This window comes from Carcharodon carcharias, chromosome 3 (genome assembly GCF_017639515.1).
Source record: "Carcharodon carcharias isolate sCarCar2 chromosome 3, sCarCar2.pri, whole genome shotgun sequence".
Lineage (NCBI taxonomy): Eukaryota > Metazoa > Chordata > Chondrichthyes > Lamniformes > Lamnidae > Carcharodon > Carcharodon carcharias.
Genome location: NC_054469.1, coordinates 67,475,653 through 67,494,511, shown reverse-complemented (window position 1 = coordinate 67,494,511; position 18,859 = coordinate 67,475,653). Strand labels below are relative to the sequence as shown.

The following is an 18,859-nucleotide window of genomic DNA, read 5'->3' as shown; positions in this document are numbered from 1 at the left end:
CACCATCCTGTTGTCTGATTTCTGTGAGAAGTAACCTGGCCATTAATTTCATGTTATAAAGAAAGAAAGAACCTTGCAATTATGTAATGCTTTCAAGATCTCATGACATCCCAAAACACTTTACAACCAATAAAGTATTTTTAGTGTATCACTTGTAATGGAAAAATTGCAGCAGCAATTTGCAAAGTTACACAAATAGCAATCATTTTTTTTATTAATTCACAGGATGCAAAAATCACTAACTTTTTCGAGTACAAATCCGTTTCCATCTGTTTCAGATGAAGTTACATTGTTTCATAGTTTGCCATTGTGAGATTTGAACTCTTGATCTTGGGGTTACAAACCCAGTACCATAACCACTTGGCTATTTAGGTCAAGCCAAAAATCGCTAACAAGGAAGCTTTTATTGCCCATCCCTAATTGTCTTTAATTAAGTGGCTCCTTGGCCATTTCAGAGGGCAGTTAAGAATCAGTCATTTTGCTGTGGGTCTGGAGTCACATTTAGACCAGACTGGGAAAGGATGGCAGATTTCCTTCTTTAAAGGACATTAGTGAACCAGATGGGTTTTTACAACAACCTGATAGTTTCATTGTCATCATTATGAGACTAGGAACAGAATTTTATGGCCTCGTTGCGGCTGGGGTGGCGCTGGAAAATGCGGCGAGTCGTTCAAATGTCCATTGACTTCGGTGGGACCGGAAATTCCTGTCAGCAGGAGGGGCTGTAAAATTCCACACTAGTTTTTTATTTCAGATGTATTTGATTAATTGCACTGATATAACTCAGATGCTGTGGTGGGATTTGAGCACATATATCTAAATCATTAGTCCAGGCCTCTAGATTATTAGTAACATAACAACTATATTATCACTCCTTGACCAATGTGGTAATGACAAGATAATCTGTTTTTGGTGCTGTTGGTTGAAAGAGAAATATCGCTCAAGGCATCATGCAGATCTCATCTGCCCTTCTTTGAATGGTGCCATGGGATTTTTTTACATCCACCTGAAAGGGCAGATGACACTCATTACAATCTCTTATCCAGACAACAACACCTATGACAGTGTAGCCCTTCCTCAGTTCTGAACTGCAAGCATCAGCCTAAATTTTCTCTCTCTATGTTGCATCCTTATTGCACAAGGGTTGCTAATCATGGCTAATTGCTGCCATGATATCTTACAAGGGCAAATAGAAGAGGCAGGCCCCAAGAACTAGCTTAGCCAGTATAGGAATTGAACCTGTGCTATCAGCACCATTAAGCACCACGCTCTAACCAATTGAGCTAACCAGTTATGTACAATTATGTACTTAAGCCCTGGAGAGGGACTTGAATGCACAATCTTTTGACTCAGAGACAAGAGGACAAAGAAACTTCATGGCCAAAACTTACAATTTAACTTCAAACAGATTCAGTTCTTGGAAGATCCAGAAACTGTTTGCTCTAAATACTTAATTTGCATCTACATGGATGTCATTGCTATAACGGAGACCTGACTAAAGGAGGGACAAAACTGGCAGCTAAATATCCCTAGTTATAGAGTCTTCTGACACGATAGAGTAGGAGATAAAACAAGAGGTGGGGGGGGGGGGGGGGGGGGGGGGGGGGGAGGGGTAGCACTAATGGTTAAAGAATCAATTCCAGTTGTGAGAAGGGATGATATACTAAATTGGTCAACAAACGAGGCTTTATGGATTGAGCTTAGAAATAAAAAAGGGGCAGTCACACTACTGGGAGTATACTATAGACCCCCAAATAGTGAAAGGGAGATAGAAGAACAAATATGTAGGCAAATTTCTGCTTGTAAGAACAAGCTTGTAAGGCAATAATAGTAGGAGACTTCAACTATCCTAATATCAACTGGGATTCAAACAATACAAGGGGCGCTGAGGGAGAAAAATTCATGCAGTGTGTCCAGGAAAATTTTTTCAACCAATTAATGACAAACCCAATGAGAGGAGATGCAATTCTAGACCTAGTCTTGAGGAACAAAGAAGGGCAAGTGGGTGAAGTGACAGTTGGCTACCATATTGGGGACAGTGATCACAATTCAGTTAGATTTAGCATTACCATGGAAAAGGACAGAGAAAAGGCAGGAGTAAAATTCTTGAACTGGGGGAAGACAAATTTTGCAGAAATGAGAAGGGTCTTGGCTGAGGTGAACTGGACAGCACTGCTGGAGGATAAAACAGTGGAAAACCAGTGGAAAGCACTAAAAAGCAAGATCCTAATTGTACAAAGTACAAAGTAAACATGTACCCTACAAAACTAAGAGTGGTACTGCCAAATCTACACCTCCCTGGTTGTCTGGAGGAATACAGGGGAAGATCAAACAGAAAAATAAAGCGGTAGGCACAAAGAACTAAGCACTGCAGATAGCCTAGACGAATATAGGAAGTGCAGGGACGAAGTAAAAAAGGAAATAAGGAAGTCAAAGAGAGGACATGAAAAAAGATTAACAAGTAAAGTTAAAGATAACCCAAAGATGTCTTACCAATACATTAATGCTAAAAGGTTAGTTAAGGAAAAAATGGGACCTATCAGAGATGAAGATGGAAACTTGTGTGTAGATGCAGAGGCTGTGGGAAGGATTTTGAATGAATATTTTGTCTCTGTGTTTACAAAGGAAAGGGAGGATATAGATCGTCCAGGAGGAACGCTGCGAGATATTGGACGGGATAGTCATAAAGAGAGAGGAAATACTCGAAGGATTGAAATCCTTGAAAGTTGGTAAATCACCAGGGCCAGATGGATTATTTCCGGGGCTGCTGAAGGAAGTCAGGGAGGATATAGCTGATTCTCTGAGGATGATTTTCCAATCTTCACTAGATACAGGGGAGGTACCGGAGGACTGGAGAAATACAAACGTAGTTCCATTGTTTAAAAAGGGATCAAAGCAAATGCCAAACAATTATAGGCCAGTTAGTCTTATATCGGTGGTGAGCAAATTAGTAGAATCAATCCTGAGAGATAGGATTAACTGTCTTGTGGAAAGGCATGACTAGTCAGGGATTTTCAGCATGGATTTGTTAAAGGAAGGTCTTGCCTCACAAATTTAATTGAATTCCTTGAGGAAGTGACGAGAAGGGTTGATGAAGGTAATGCAGTGGATGTTGTGTACATGGATTTTAGCAAGGCATTTGACAAAGTCCCACATGGCAAATTGGTCAGGAAAATAAAAGCCCATGGGATTCATGGTAATGTGGCATACTGGATAAAAGGTTGGCTTTGTAATAGGAAACAAAGGGTAATGGTTGATGGATGCCCTTGTGAATGGAAAGTTGTCTCAAGTGGTGTTCCACAGGGCTCGGTGTTGAGACCCTTGCTGTTTGTGTTATATATTAACGATTTGGATGTGAAAGTGGGGGGCATGACTGTGAAATTTGCAGATGACACAAAGATTAGCCGAGTAGTGGAAAGTGTCGAGGATAGCCATAATCTCCAAAACAATGTGGATGGGTTGGTGGAGTGGGCGGTAAAGTGGCAGATGGATTTTAACAGAGAAGTGTGAGGTCATACATTTAGGGAGGTCAAACAGTTACAGGGATTACAAAATAAATGGGAATATACTAACGGGGGTAGATGAAGTGAGAGATCTTGGTGTACAAGTACACAGGTCTCTGAAGGCAGCAGTTCAAGCAGACAAGGTTGTAAAGAAGGCATATGGAATGCTATCCTTCATTAGCAGAGGTGTAGAATATAAAAGTAAGTATATAATATTGGAATTGTATAAAACACTGGTGAGGCCACAACTGGAGTATTGTGTGCAGTTCTGGTCACCACATTACAGGAAGGACGTAATAGCTCTGGAGAGAGTGCAGAGGAGGTTTACAAGAATGTTGCCAGGGTTAGAAAAGTGTAGCTACGAGGAGAGATTGGATAGGTTGGGGTTATTTTCCTTAGAATGAAGAAAGCTGAGAGGTGACTTGATTGAGGTGTACAAAATTATGAGGGGAATAGATAGAGTGAACAGGATAAAATTGTTTCCCTTGATGGAGAGTTCTAGAACCAGGGGACATTGATTCAGGGGACATAAGTGGTAGAAGGTGTAGGGGGGACATGAGGAAGAACTTTTTTACGCAGAGGGTAGTAGGTGTCTGGAATTCGCAGCCCAAGTTGGTGGTAGAGGCAGAAACTCTGAACTCTTTTAAAAAGTACCTGGATCTGCACCTAAAGTGCTGTAAGCTGCAGGGCTTTGGGCCGGGTGCAGGAAGGTGGGATTAGAAAGGGCACCTCCGTGTCCTCGGGCTGGCATGAACAAGATGGGCCAAATGGCCTCTTTCTGTACTGTAACTTTTCTATGGTTCTATTGGTGGTGGTGGTGGGGCGGGGGAGAGAGAGGAGTCAAATTGGTCTACATTAATTCAAGTCTGGCCTGCAGCTCTGACATACATTAAGATATTTTAATACATGAAGGGTTCTATATTAGTGTGAGTTATTATTGTTGTCAAAGGCTTCAGGTTATTAGACATATACAATTGTGTGTAATATCAATGCTGCTCCAATGACTCAAGTGAAGATTAATTACTCTACAGAGGTGCCACGCTAAATAGAAGGAAGAAAGGAATGCATTTATATCACACCTTTCATGACCTCGGGAAGTTTTGAAATACCTACTGTCAATGATGTACGTTTGAAGTGGTAAAAGTTGTGTTCACTTCAGTGATTCATTGCATTGTGTGATCCAGGGCAGTCTACCTAAGTCCAAGTGCACAAGTCTCAAAGCTGCTATAAGCTGGTTCAGTGGCATTTGTCAGAAGCTGGACATCAAGTTTTTTTTATTCATTCATAAAATGTGGACCTCACTGGCTGGGCCGGCATTTATTGCCCATCCCTAGTTACCCTTGAGAAGGTGATGGTGAGCTAGCTTCCTGAACCGCTGCAGTTCATGTGGTGTAGGCACACCCACAATGCTGTTAGGAAGGGAGTTCCAGGATTTTGACCCAACAACAGTGAAGGAACAGCAATATATTTCCAAGTTAGGATGGTGAGTGACTTGGAGGGGAACTTTCAGGTGGTGGTGTTCCCATCTATCTGCTGCCCTTGTCCTTCTAGGAGGTAGTGGTCGTGGGTTTGGAAGGTGCTGTCTAAGGAGCCTTGGTGAATTCCTGCAGTGCATCTTGTAGATGGTACACACTGCTGCCACTATGTGTCAGTGATGAAGGGAGTGAATGTTTGTAGATGTGGTGCCAATCAAGCGGACTGCTTTGTCCTGGACGGTGTCCAACTTCTTCAGTGTTGTAGGGGCTGCTCTCACCCAGGCAAGTGGGGTGTATTCCATCACATTCCTGACTTGTGCCTTGTAGATGGTGGACAGTATTTGAGGAATAAGGAGGAGAGTTACTCATCGCACAATTCCTAGCATCTGACCTGCTCTTGTAGCTACATTATTTATATGGCCAGTCCAGTGCAGTTTTTGGTCAATGGTTAACCACCCCCGCCGACGTTGATAGTGGGGGATTCAATGATGGTAGTGCCATTAAACATCAAGAGGCGATGGTTGGATTCTCTCTTGTTGGAGATGGTCATTGCCTGACACTTGTGTGGCGCGAATGTTACTTGCCACTTGTCAGCCCAAGCCTAGATATTGTCTAGAATTTGCTGCATTTGGACATAGACTGATTCAGTATCTGAGGAGTCGCAAATGGTGCTGAACATTGTGCAATCATCAGCGAACATCCCCACTTCTGACCTTATAATGAAAGGAAGGTCATTGATGCAGCAGCTGAAGATGGTTGGGTCTTGGATACTACCCTGAGGAACTCCTGCAGTGATGTCTTGGAGCTGAGATGACTCACCTCCAACAGCCACAACCATCTTCCTTTGTGCTAGGTATGAATCCAACCAACAGAGAGTTTTCCCCCGATTCCCATTGACTCCAGTTTTGCTAGGGCTCCTTGATGCCATACTCAGTCAAATGCTGCCTTGATGTCAAGGGCAGTCACTCTCACCTCACCTCGGGAGTTCAGCTCTTTTGCCTATGAATGGACCAAGCCCTCATCTCTGTCCTAAATGGATGACCCCTTATTTTGAAACAGTGACCCTGAGTTCTAGATTCTCCCACAAGAGGAAATATCCCTCCATGTCCAACCTGTCATGTCCCCACAGGATCATATATGTTTCAATCAAGTTACCTCTTACTCTTCTAAACTCCAGTGAATACAAGCCTAGCCTGCCCAGCCTTTCCACATAACATAACCCACCCATTCCAGGTATTAATCTCGGAAACCTTCTTTGAACTGACTCATAGACATTTACAGCACAGGAGGCCACCATTCGGCCCATTGTGTCCATGTCAGTTAACAAAGATCTGACTACACTAATCCCATTTTCCAGCCCTTGGCCCATAGCCCTGGAGGCTATGACAATGCAAGTGAATATCTAAATACTTCTTAAATGTTATGAGGATTTCTGACTCAACCACCCTTTCAGACAGTGAGTTCCGGACTCCCACCACCCTCTGGGTGAAAACATTTCTCTTCAACTCCTCTCTTAGCCTTCTACCTCTTACATTAACTCTATGCCCCCTGGTTATTGACCTCTCTACTAATGGAAAAAGTGCCTTTCTATCCACCCTATCTATGCCCCTCAAAACCTTTTCAGGCCCCCTCTCAACCTTCGCTGCTCTAAGGAAAACAACTCCAGCCTATCCAATCTCTCCTCATAGCTCAGATCCTCCAGCCCAGGCAACATCCTGGTAAATCTCCTCTGCACCCTCTCCAGTGCAACTACTTCTAATGCATTGACATCTTTCCTTCAATAAGGAGACCAATACTGTACACTGTACTCCAGATGTGGTCTCACCAATGTCCTGTATAACTGCAACATAACCTCCCTATTCTTGTATTCAATTCCCCTTGCAATAAACTATAACATTTTATTAATTTTGCTAATGACTTTCTGCACTTGCATACTAACCTTTTGCAATTCATGCACTAAGACACCCAGATCCCTCTGCATCTCAGAGTTCTGCAATCTCTCACCATTAAGATAATATGTCTTTTTTTATTCGTCCTGCCAAAATTGACAACCTCACATTTTCCTACATTATCCTCCATTTGCCAGATCTTTGCCTACTCACTTAACCTATCTTAACCTCCTTACACCCTGCTTGGCTGCTGTCCTCATCAGAAATAAATGTGCCACGGAGACAGTGAAAAATAATTAGGTAAGATGATAAAAAGGAAGTGTACAAAGTTCCATTGGTGACAGAATATAGGTTTCACAGTGCTGCAATTCACAACACTACTTATTTGACCAAGATTTGGGCTGAAGGGCAAATGCAAGGCAGTTATTTTGCAATTGCGCTGCAAATCAATTGAGAATCCAGCTCTTGTATTTAAATTTATCCACAAGTGTTCTTTGACCTACTGTTATTAAAGTAGATTTTGGTATCCAGTGACAGGTGATATAGAACCATAGAAAAGTTATAGCACAGAAAGATGCAATTCAGCCTGTTATGTCTGTGAAAAAAAGAAAATAAAACATTAGCTCCCCATTCTAATCCCACCTTTCAGCACCTTGTCCATGGTCTTGCAGGTTACAGCATTTCAGGTGCAGATCGCGGTACCTCTTAAATAAGTTGAGAGTTTCTGCCTCCAAACCAAACCAGTCAGTGAATTCAACACCCACCACCCTGTGGGTGAAGAAGTTTTTCCTCATGTCCCCTCTAATCCTCCTATCAATCACCTTAACCAGTATCCCCTGGTAATTGACCTCACCATTAGGGGAAACAAGTGTTTCCTGTTTATTGTATATAGGCCCCTCAATCTTGTACACCTCAATTAAGTCACCCCTCAGTCTCATCAGTTCTAAGGAAAACAACCCTTGCCTATCCAATCTTCCCTCATAACTGCAATTTTCAATCTCTGGCAATATTCTTGTAAATCTCCTCTGTACTCTCTCCAATTATGTCCTTTCTGTAACGTGAGGTCCAAAACTGTACACAAAATTCCAGCTGTGGCTGAACCAGTGTTTTATACAGTTCCAGCATTACATCCCTGCTTTTTTATTCAATGCCAATTCACCACATTCCCCTGCATCCCATGGGCTCTTTACTTTTCTGACCAGTTTCCATATGGGACCTTGTCAAATGCCTTACTAAAATCCATGTAGACAACATCCACTGCACTCCCCTCATTAATCTTGTTACTCTCTCAAAAAATTTGATTAAATTAGTAAGACAAGACCTTCCCCTAACAAAATTATGCTGACTATCCTTGATTAATCTCTTCCTTTCTAAGTGACAGAATCGATTCTGAGAGACAGGTTTAGTTAATAATTTGCCAACCACCAAAATCAGACTGACCAGCCTGTAATTTTCTGGCCTGTCCCTCGCACCTTCTTAAAATAATGGTACAAAGTCCACAGACCTCCAATCCCCTGAGAACTCACCTGCAACTAGTGAGGATTGGAAAATGATCCTCAGAGAATTCACTATTCCATCGTGGCTTCATTTAACAACTTGGGATACAATCCATCTGACCCTGGTGATTTATCCACTTCAAGGATGTCAGTCCCTCCACTCCTTCCTCTCTTGTTATGCTTATTGCATCCAATGATTCACACTCCTCCTGATTAACTAGAATATCTGCATTATCCCTCTCCATGTGAAGAAAGAGACAGGGTACTCATTGAGAATATATATGGAGGGAAAACTTTGTCATTTCTGGGCACAGATCATGATGCTTGATCATCCTGTGCCTGGTACTGTTGAGGCAGGAAGCATACAGAGTTTGTGCTGCCTCATTTTCAGCATGCAGCCCAGGGCAGAATGTGCTGCTGACTGGCTGCCAAGTAGCATGCAAGGCTAGCATGATGCCCTTCTAGCCTGCACCATTTAAACACAGACTGCCCCTCTGAAGGGAGCTACACTTATTGTAGAGAAACAGTTACAGATTGTTTGTGGAAGACTAACATGGAAGCATAAGAACAGGAATTAGAGCAACAGGCATGAGAGATGGCTCCCAGGTACTCTCATGCGGTGCTGGAAGCATTAATCCCGGAAGTGGGAAGGAGGAGAGGTACCACATTTCCACAGTGAGTAAAGAGACGCTCAAGACACACCCTGAGAAGAAAATGGAAGCAGATCACCAGGGAGGTCAACTCGCAGAGCCTGGTAATGTCAGAAGAGGTTTAATGACGTTGCAAAGATGGTCAAGGTCAACAAATGCATCCTCACATGATATCTCCTACCCATCTTCCCACCAACCTCTCACACACAATGCATCACAGCCACATTACTCACCCATCAGCAATCTGTAGCAATCAGGACTTATATATAACATTCAGATACTCCACCCCACCCTCACACCCACCTCTTCCTGCTTGCATATATCTCCAACCATTCAACCATGCCAGGCAGATAACCCAAACACATTGCAATACATTCGCTGGCATTCTCTCTCTTACAGAGCAAAGTGGCCCATAACTTCAAGGAGCAGAGCAAAATCGATGGGGACAGGCATCCCGCTATCACTTGAGCCTTCTAGAGGAGATGGTGTTCTGAATCATGGAGCTGGCTTTGAATGAGGCCAATGCACCTGACATTGCTGAGGACATTCAGGATGTTGGTACGTTCTTGCCCTGCCCCTTTCCTGCTACCTGGCATGAAATGTAAGCTGCAGATGGTGTGACCATGGACCTCTTGATTTCAACTTTATCCACCTCTGCTTCCTTCATCGCAGCCCTCACTTACTCATTTTCTATTTTCAGACACCCAGGAACCACTGCCTGACCAACCAATGTAGCCTAATGAAGAAGGGCAACAGCTACAACTGACCTTTAATGAAGAAGCATCTTACATACATCAGTTCAGATACTAGCAATCCCTTAGAAGGTAGTTTAGAAATAAGATCTGCATGCAGGTGAGTCATTGAGCAAATGGGTGGTGGCAGCAAGGCCAGGTCAAAAGGATAGCAGTGTTCAAGTTCACTGGAGAGTGAGGTCGCAGACGAATTTTACAGAAAAGGACTCATAAGTACTTTGATGGGGTGGTGCACAGGAGAATACTGATGGTCATGCACACCAAGGTGCTTGGTGCACTGGCAGGCCTGCCAGAAAGCCTGTTGTCACTGTCAAGGATCATGGAAGAGTTCAGTTTCAACTTGGAACAGGGCTTCACATGAGGATGGAGCCCATCTTTTCCAGCATGGAACTGGTACCCAATTCCATAACAACACCCACGGATTCACTCAAGATGCAGTGACTGGTGGCTGATATCTCAGCTGCCTTTGTAAAGAGTGAAGCCACCCAACATCTCAGTCCTTTAGTGGATGATCAGATTGAGGTCATGAGATCCATGCTTGCTGCCATGGAGTGTCAGCCGAGGCTCAGTTAGTAGCACTCTCACCCTCTCCAGGTTCAAAATCTGCTCCAGAGTTTGAGCACAGCAATCAAGGCTCTATTGCAATACTGAGGGAGTGCTGCACTGTTGGAGACGCCTTCTTTGGATGAGTCGTTAAACCAAGGTCCCATCTGCTGCTCAGGTGGATATAAAAGATCCCATGGCACTAATTCGAAAAAGAGCAGTAGATTTACTCATGGTTTCTTGGCAAATATTTCTCCCTCAAACAGCGCCACACAAAAAAGATGGATTATCTGGTCATTATCACATTTCTGTTTGTGGAAATTTGCTGTGCACAAATTGACTGCCACGTTTCCTACATTACAACAGTGACTACACTTCAAAAGCATTTCATTGGCTGCAAAGTACTTTGAGACATTGGAGGTCATGAAAAGGGCTATATAAATGCAAGCCTTTTTAATTCTGAGACTGCTGCTGTTGTAGCTCTGGATATCAATGCTCAAAGATGCATGCAAGCTCTCATAATAGTCCAGGAATCTATCCTCTGTTATCATCCCAGCTGATGTTACTATTGGACAAGCCAGATCCTAGGATGGAACTCGGTGTGATAGATCCAAACTTTTATTTTTTGTTTAGAAACGTGGAGAGTGGCTGCTGAACAGAGTCACAGGAGCCAGCTGATGAACGTTCAACAAAAGAATAAAATATTTATTAAACAGGAAAAGATTGACTAGATTACAATACCGCTTCACACACAACTGTATCTTTACAGATATATATATACAGATTTGTAAGGATAACACAAGTCACAAAAGCTATCTTATAGTCTCATGTTCACAGTAAGTACACAGTTCATTTGAACCAGTAGGCAGCCTGTGGTCAGGCACACCACACTCTGAAACCAAGTGACAGATGCCACCCTGAACAGATGCAATAGATCTCTCATTAACTCTCCCAGATGTTTATCACATCATGAGCCAACTGGTCTCACTGAACTCTGTCTTTCACCTGATGGTTTCCAATCTCCACTCTCGAAGAACTCACTTTGGAATCTCCCTCAAACAGTGCTTTCTCTCAGATGCCTTCCACTAGGGTCCACCTCCAGGGTTTAGAACTCTCCTTCTGATATTCCTCTCCCCTGGATCACCACATGCATTCAAGCTTCCTTCCACACACTCTCTTACAGACTCAGCCATGGCAACACAATATCACTGCTTCATAGTAAAAAGTTACAGAACTTCGGAATCTTCTGGCTTTTCGCAATACTATTTTGCTTTAAGTTTGCATCATGCAGCTTTTTCCCTTTAAAATTGCAGCCTTCCTTTCTATTCCTTCCTTTTAACTTCACTTAACAGGACCTTTTCCAGATTCTTATCCTTGCCTTTTGACTTAACTTAAAGGGCTTCTTGGGGCCCTTCTCTTTTTGCTTTCGGACCTGCTCCCTGCAGTTCCCTCTCCCAGTAGACTGCTGTCAACTTGGTATCTCCCTTGAGATCCAGAACTCACTTGACATTCACTGTTACTTTAACTTTAGAGCAACTCATCTAAGACGCGTAGACTTATTTTTCTCAGCAGTCTGCTGGTATGCCAGCTAGAGAGAGACTTAAACTGTTTTCTCCACCTTAGACACAGAGAAACCAAAAGCAGTTTGAGTTCAATTGGTGATTATGCTCTGTCTGTAGGCCTCTTGTTGCCTGGCAACAGCTCAGTTTTTTTCTACATTGTGTTTGTTTTAACTCCCCTTAAAGGGTCATAGAACCACATTTTAATGCAGGCATCCTTTAAAATGAAACTATATCGCAAGCTCCCCCCTTTCTTAACACACAAACACAGAAACACAAATCAAACTTAAATTTAAAGGTAAAGCTCATTCCTAACACTCACAAATATAAATATAACTTAATAAGTTATCTCTAGTTCCTAACACCTCCAACAGATTACTAGGATTGTTGAGGCACCACCTGGTCAGGGGGGTGGCGGTGGGGGTAGGTGGGGGGGTGGCGGTGGGGGTAGGTGGGGGGCAGTGCGGGGGTGAGGAAGTGCCAGTGTCTCCATGGTTCATGAATCTACTGTCCTTTCAGGATTACAGCATTCTTCCCCACACCACTGCCATACCACCAATGCCCTTGCTGTTGCCTTTCAGCCAGCCAGCCCAGGCTGTTGCCACCCATGTCAAGGTGGTGCCTCTAGAGCTGGCCCCACAAGGTCCAGAGCTGCTCAACGTTGTCCTCCGAGACCATCTGCAGTGTGCCCCGCTGAAAGTCAGCATCCTTCAATCAGCTAGGGGTAGCACTGCATAGGAACACGTGGACAGGCAGAGGCACCCACAGGAAAGGCATTAAGAAAATGCACTAGGGTGAATAGTTCAGCTTTGCATGTATTAATAGAAGTGTTTTTGGATAAATTGTTATGGAACGGTATTTTTCTTGATAGCTTTTATTTCAGGCTTTTGGCTAAGAGGGTGCTGTAATAGTCTGTAGCAGATGAATTGAAAAGTGGTGAATTGTGAAACAACTGGGATGTTGAGAAGACATCACGAGGGGAACTAGAATCTGAGTATCTGCTCACAGTCCAGTGTGAACAGATCCTGGATGCCTCCTCCTCTTCCTCCTTCTCCTCCCGAGGTGACCTTTAAATGCTTGGCAGCATTGGCTGCTCCCTCATGATAGCCAGATTAGCAAGGATGCTGCAGACCACTCTGATGAGTACTGGAGGGTGCCTACCAAGTGGTCCAGGCAGCAGATTCATTGCTTCAGGATGCCAATAGTTTGCTCCACAAAGCTTCCTGTTGCTGAATGGCTCTCATTATAAATTCATTGCCCTTGTGTGATTGGGTGGCAGAGGGGAGTCATTAGTCAGGCGGATATCCCTTGTCACTCAGCAACTAGCTTCTGGTTCTTTATGGTGGCCCAAATATGATGGATATGTCTGATGGGCACAGGCTGAAGGCACCCTGGCTGCTACCAGGATATCAGGCATTCACCAAGAGAATTTTTTGGTCATGGTTGCACATTAAATGGACATTCATTGAGTGGCAACCTTTGTGGTTATGGAACATTTCCACGTTAACATGTGGAGCCCACAAAGCCGCATGTGTGCAGTCAATTACATCCTGTACCATTGAGAATCCCGCTAGCCTGACAAATTCATGTGCTTTGTCCTCCTGCTTCTCTCTGGTGTGTAATAAGAATGTGAAGTTTCCTCCCTTCTATACAGGGCCTCTGTCACTTACCTAATGCATCAATGGATGGAAAATTGCGCGATGTTGTTCATTTTGCCTACTTCCACCTGGCATAGAAATAGGGGAGGATGGTGACTTTGACTCACCAGGCTGTGAGGTTTCAGGTTAGGTAGCAGGAGATGGCACAGTTCAGTGATTGCCTTCTTGGTGAAGTGCACATGTTTCAGACATTGCTCTTGGCTGAAGTGGAGGTAGGGGAAGACCTTTGGTGTGTAGGGCCTTTCACTGGGAGCTCTCCTCCCTTTGGGCACTGCTTCCCCTATCTGCTGCCTAAACTCCATTTCCAAGTCATGCCGTAGCTCAAACAACTGCTTTGACCTCTTTGTCAGGATTCAGCACCGCTCCCTTGTAAATCCAAGCATTTAGGAAAACTCCTCTAATAACACAATGCAGTACTTACACTAACTCTGCATCAACGAAAGCAAGTCAAAAACACCTCACCTCTAGTTGCATTGTTGACATTTTAAATAGAGCTAGTTGGAGTCCCTCATACAGCCGAAAGCATTTGAGAGGGTGTTAACTGGACCTGTGGTGGTCCAGAATTGCAGATCATGTGCTAAATCTGAGTTAAGAGTCTGTTTTTGTCATGATCAGACTACTCTGCATGTTTCCCGAAGCATTCCAGCCTTTTTTTTGCAGTTCAGCTGTTCTATGGAGCCTAATTTTTCTGCTGTTCAGTTTTTCTTTACTGATTTAGATTTATAAAATGCTTGTTTGAAAACAATTTTAGCACCCAATGGAATATTTTCAGATTATTAGCTAACAAAATATATTGGTATTCTTCTTGTTTGAGGTAAACACCAGTAGGTGGCATAGTGTCCCTGCCTATGTTAATAAAGTATATTTATTGTATTCTGTTGTGTACTTGTGATGAATAGCCATTGTGAATAGAATAGTCTAAAGATTGCCACTAGGTAGAGCCAAGTCATATGGTTATAGTATGAGTTCAAAAATGATTCTTTACCTGCTGCTGCCCTTCTGCCTTCTTGTAATGGAAAATGGGGGTAAATTTTCCCACCAGAATGAGCCATACACCCTTGTCTCCAGCATCTCCCAGGTGAGTTTGGAAGATAAGTGCTGCATCACTTAACTTGTAGTGCACAGACAAGTCAGGCAGATCAATGAGGTGTTATTCATCAGTGTAATCAACTCCATGGTTAGCCCTGGAAAACTGTCAACCTTTTGACAAGATACTGCAACTCTTTCACATTGCTGGATTCCCCAGAATTAGTGGCTTTATTCTTGCCACCCCTGTGGCCATCCAGGACTCTACACATAAAGTCCCTTTATTAATTAACTTTAAGGGGTTCCACTGAATCAGCATGCACTTGGTCAGTGATGAGTGATGGAATTATTCATGGGAATTCCCACTTCCCAGGCAACAGTCATGATTCCTTTACTTTAAGAACATTCCTGGTGCCTGTGTTATTTAAAAGAAAAAGCAGAATTGAAAAATAACTTCTAGCAGGCAAACCCTCTGCCTTGGCTCTTGCCACCCTTGAATGAATGGTGTGTTGTGACTGCAGAATGTGGGAGCTCTTGGACGCCAGTGTAACCCAAGGCAAACATGTCCATATTGTCTACGGCTTGAGGAGCTTCAGCTCAGGGTCGTTGAGAAGAGGCTGAGCAGCAAACACTGCAAAATGCATCAAGGATGGAGGAAGTAACCTGGACACTTTGCACCAGGAGGCATTTACACCCCTTACGATAGCGTCTTCTGAATTGCTCAGTGGTCAGAGACAGTGGGGTATGACTGCGAGTGAGGCAGGTATGGGGACCCAGAAGTAGAATTGGAGGAGCCTCAGCCTTTACAATTGTCTAACAGGTTGAAAATGCTTGCAACCTTTGTGGATGACAGCGGGGGCTGCAGGGAGGATGAGTGAACTGACCATGGCACCATGATACAGGCAGCCACTCAAATGGAGGAGTAAATGGGAATGTAGTGGTAGTAGGGGACAGTATAGGTAGGGGAATAGACATAGTTCTCTGCAACCAAGAACAAGCATCCAGAAGGCTGTGTTGCCTGCCTGGTGACATCTGCTCTGGGCTGGAGAGAAATTTGCAGTGGGAGGGGTAAGATCCAGTGGTCATGGTCCATGTAGGTACCAGTGGCATAGGTAGGACTTGAAAGAGGTACTGCTTAGGGAGTATGGGCAGCTAGGTGCTAAATTAAATAGTAGAACCTCAAAGGTAATAGATTATTACCTGAGGAATGACAAAATCGACATAGGGTAAATAAGATTAGGGAGTTAAATGCATGGTTCAAAGATTGGTATTGGTGAAATGGGTTTTAATTCATGGGGTACTGGCACCAGTACTGAGGAAAGTGGGAGCTATACCATTGGGATGGTCTTCACCTGAACCATGCTGGGACAAGTGTTCTGGCGAGTCATATAACAAGGGCTGTTGAAAGAGTTTTAAACTAAATAGGGGCAAGGAATCAAGTGTGGGAAGGTGTGATAATTAAAGAGAAGACAAGGCAGGAGAGCAAGTTAGCAATAAGAGAAGTGATAATTAGAGGGTGGCAGGAAGAGCGTGCAAACCTAAGAGTGCACCGGCAGATAAGCCCAGAGATTGAAAAAAGACAAGAGTTAATAGCTCTGTATCTGAATGCACATAGCACTCATAACAAAGCATATGAACTGACAGCTCAAATGGAAATAAATATGTATGATCTCATAGCCATTACATAGACATGGCTGCAAGATGAGAAAGGTTGGGACCTGAATATCTAAGGACCCATGGCATTTTGGAAGGGCAAAAAGCCAGGAAAAGATGGCGGGGTAGTTCTGTTTATTAAGGATGCCATTAGTACAATAGGGTAATGACCTTATTTCTAAAGATCAAGATGAACAATCAGTTTGAGTAGAGAAAAGAAATCGCAAAGGCAGAAAGTAATTTATAATAGTACTTTATTGGTCCCCTAACAGTAACCACACTATAGGACATAGAATACAGGAAAAGATAATAGGGGCTTGTGAGAAAAGTATGGTGATAATCATGGGTGATTTTAATGTACATACAGATTAGGAGAATCAGTTTAGCAAAGGTTACCTGGAAGGTGAGTTCATAGATATATTCGGAACAATTTCTTGCAGCAGCCAACCAGAGAGCAGACTATTTTAGACCTGGTAATGTACAATGAGACAGGATTAATTAATGACCCCATAGTAAAGGTGCCCCTAGGTAGCAGTAATGATAACATGATCCAATTTTGTATTCATTTCAAGGGAGAGAAGAATTTGTCTAAGACTAATGTTTTGAACTTAAATACAGGCAGTTATGAGGGTATGAAGACCGAGCTGGCTAAAGTGAACTGGGAAATCAGGTTAAGCATAAGTCGGTAGAGATGCAGTGACATTCATTTAAGGACTGGAGATGTGGTTCCACTATTTCAAGAAGGGTTGTAGAGATAAGCCAGGGAACTACAAACCAGTGAGTCTCATGTCATGAAACTATTGGAAAAAATTCTGAAAGAGAGAATCTATCTCCACTTGGAGAGGCAAGGTTTGATCAGGGATAGTCAGCATGGTTTTGTCAGAGGGAAGTCATGCCTTACAAATTAGATTGAATTTTTTGAGGAGGTGACCAGGTGTGTAGATTAGGGTCGTGCCGTTGATGTAGTTTATATGGATTTCAGCAAAGCCTTTGACAAAGTCCCCCAAATGGGAGACTTATAAAGAAGGCAAATGCACATGGGATACAGGGTAATTTATAAGGTGGATTCAAAATTGGGTTAGTTGTAGGAGACAGAGGGTGATGACAGAGGCTGCTTTAGTGACTGGAAGCCAGTGTCCAATGGCATACTTCAGGGATCTGTGCTCGGTCCCCTATTATTTGTCATTTATATAAATGACATAGATGACTACGTGGGGGCTAGGATTAGTAAATTTGCGGATGACACAAAGATTGGCCGGGTGGTTAACAGTGAGGTTGAGTGTCTTGGGCTACAGGAAGATATAGACGGGATGGTCAAATGGGCAGACAAGTGGCAGATGGAAGTTACGTGAGTGGGCATTGTAAATGTATTCTACAGTGGACTGTATTTGCAATTATCTGTATTGCACTGTTACATAGACATAGACATTACAGATGCTTTGAACAGAATCAAATGACTGGATAAATTGTGGAATCATATAATAGTTACAGCACAGAAGGAGGCCATTCAGTTAGTTGTGTCTGTGCTGGTTCTTTGCAAGCAACTCAGCTAGTCTCTGAACTGCTCTTCCCTGCAGCCCTGTGAATTTTTTCTCTTAAGGTACTTAATAATTCCCCTTTGAAAGACCCAAATGAGGCTTCATCACACCCTCATTCCAGTGCATACCAGAATCTAACCACTTGCTGTGTAAAAATATTTTCCTCTTGCCACCATTGGTTCCTTTCCAATCACTTTAACTCAATGTCTGCTAGTTGTTAAAACTGATGCCAATAGGGAACAGATTCGCTCTCTGTCAACTCTGTCTAGAGCCCTCATTTGAATGCTTTGATCAAATTTCCTCTCACCCACCTCATCTCTAAGGAGAGCCCAACTTCACCAACCTAACCACACAAGTGAAGTCACCTGGCACCAACCCCATATCTAATGATGATAAGATGACTATGGTCAGGAACTGTGCAAATGCCATCCTTTCTTCAGCCAACATTCTCAGATGCAACCAACAGGTTCTGGAGACTGTTCAACTTGGGGAAAAAAAAGCCAGAATTTCTAATACCTATGGATTATCAAATTTTAGCTCATCCAGTATCTCGGTCACCACCTCATTCACTCTGATTCTGCCAGCACCTTCTTCATTCATAAAGACAAAGTGCTCCTTCAGTAACTCTATCATACCCACTGCCGGACAAGTCAACTTCTGCCTTCATATTTTAGTGTTTGAGAGCAATTTTGTGAGTTAATGGAAGTACACTATCAAAACCATTTCAAACACCATTGTTGCAAAAATAGTTGGCCAGTGAACTTCTTTGCTAAGGGTGCACTCACTCACACTTGCAAAACCCCACTTAGCCAGCATTTCCTCCTGAGACATCATGTATGATTGTTTACACTTTAGAAATGGAAGACTAGAATTGCCTGTGACACCTGTTACCATTTCGTCATGGCTTTTTTCACTAGTCTGAGATTTGTAGCATTGCTTGCTGAGAGCAATTAATTAATTTGCAAAGTTAACCTTGTCATAGAAGAGAATGGTTTTGATCCACTGAGCTCTGGGTAATGGGCCCAGCATGCTTCCATTGTGCCACTCAGCTCACCTGCAAACTTGTACATTCCATGTGACCTACAATGCAATTCATCCTATGTGGCCACCTTTCTCT

General features: G+C 43.2%; 1 protein-coding gene across 1 annotated transcript in view; it reads left to right on the top strand.

The window, feature by feature from the left end:
• Window positions 1-18,859, top strand: part of adam22 (ADAM metallopeptidase domain 22) — a 473,836-nt gene that overhangs the window by 280,750 nt on the left and 174,227 nt on the right. The window lies entirely within an intron of this gene.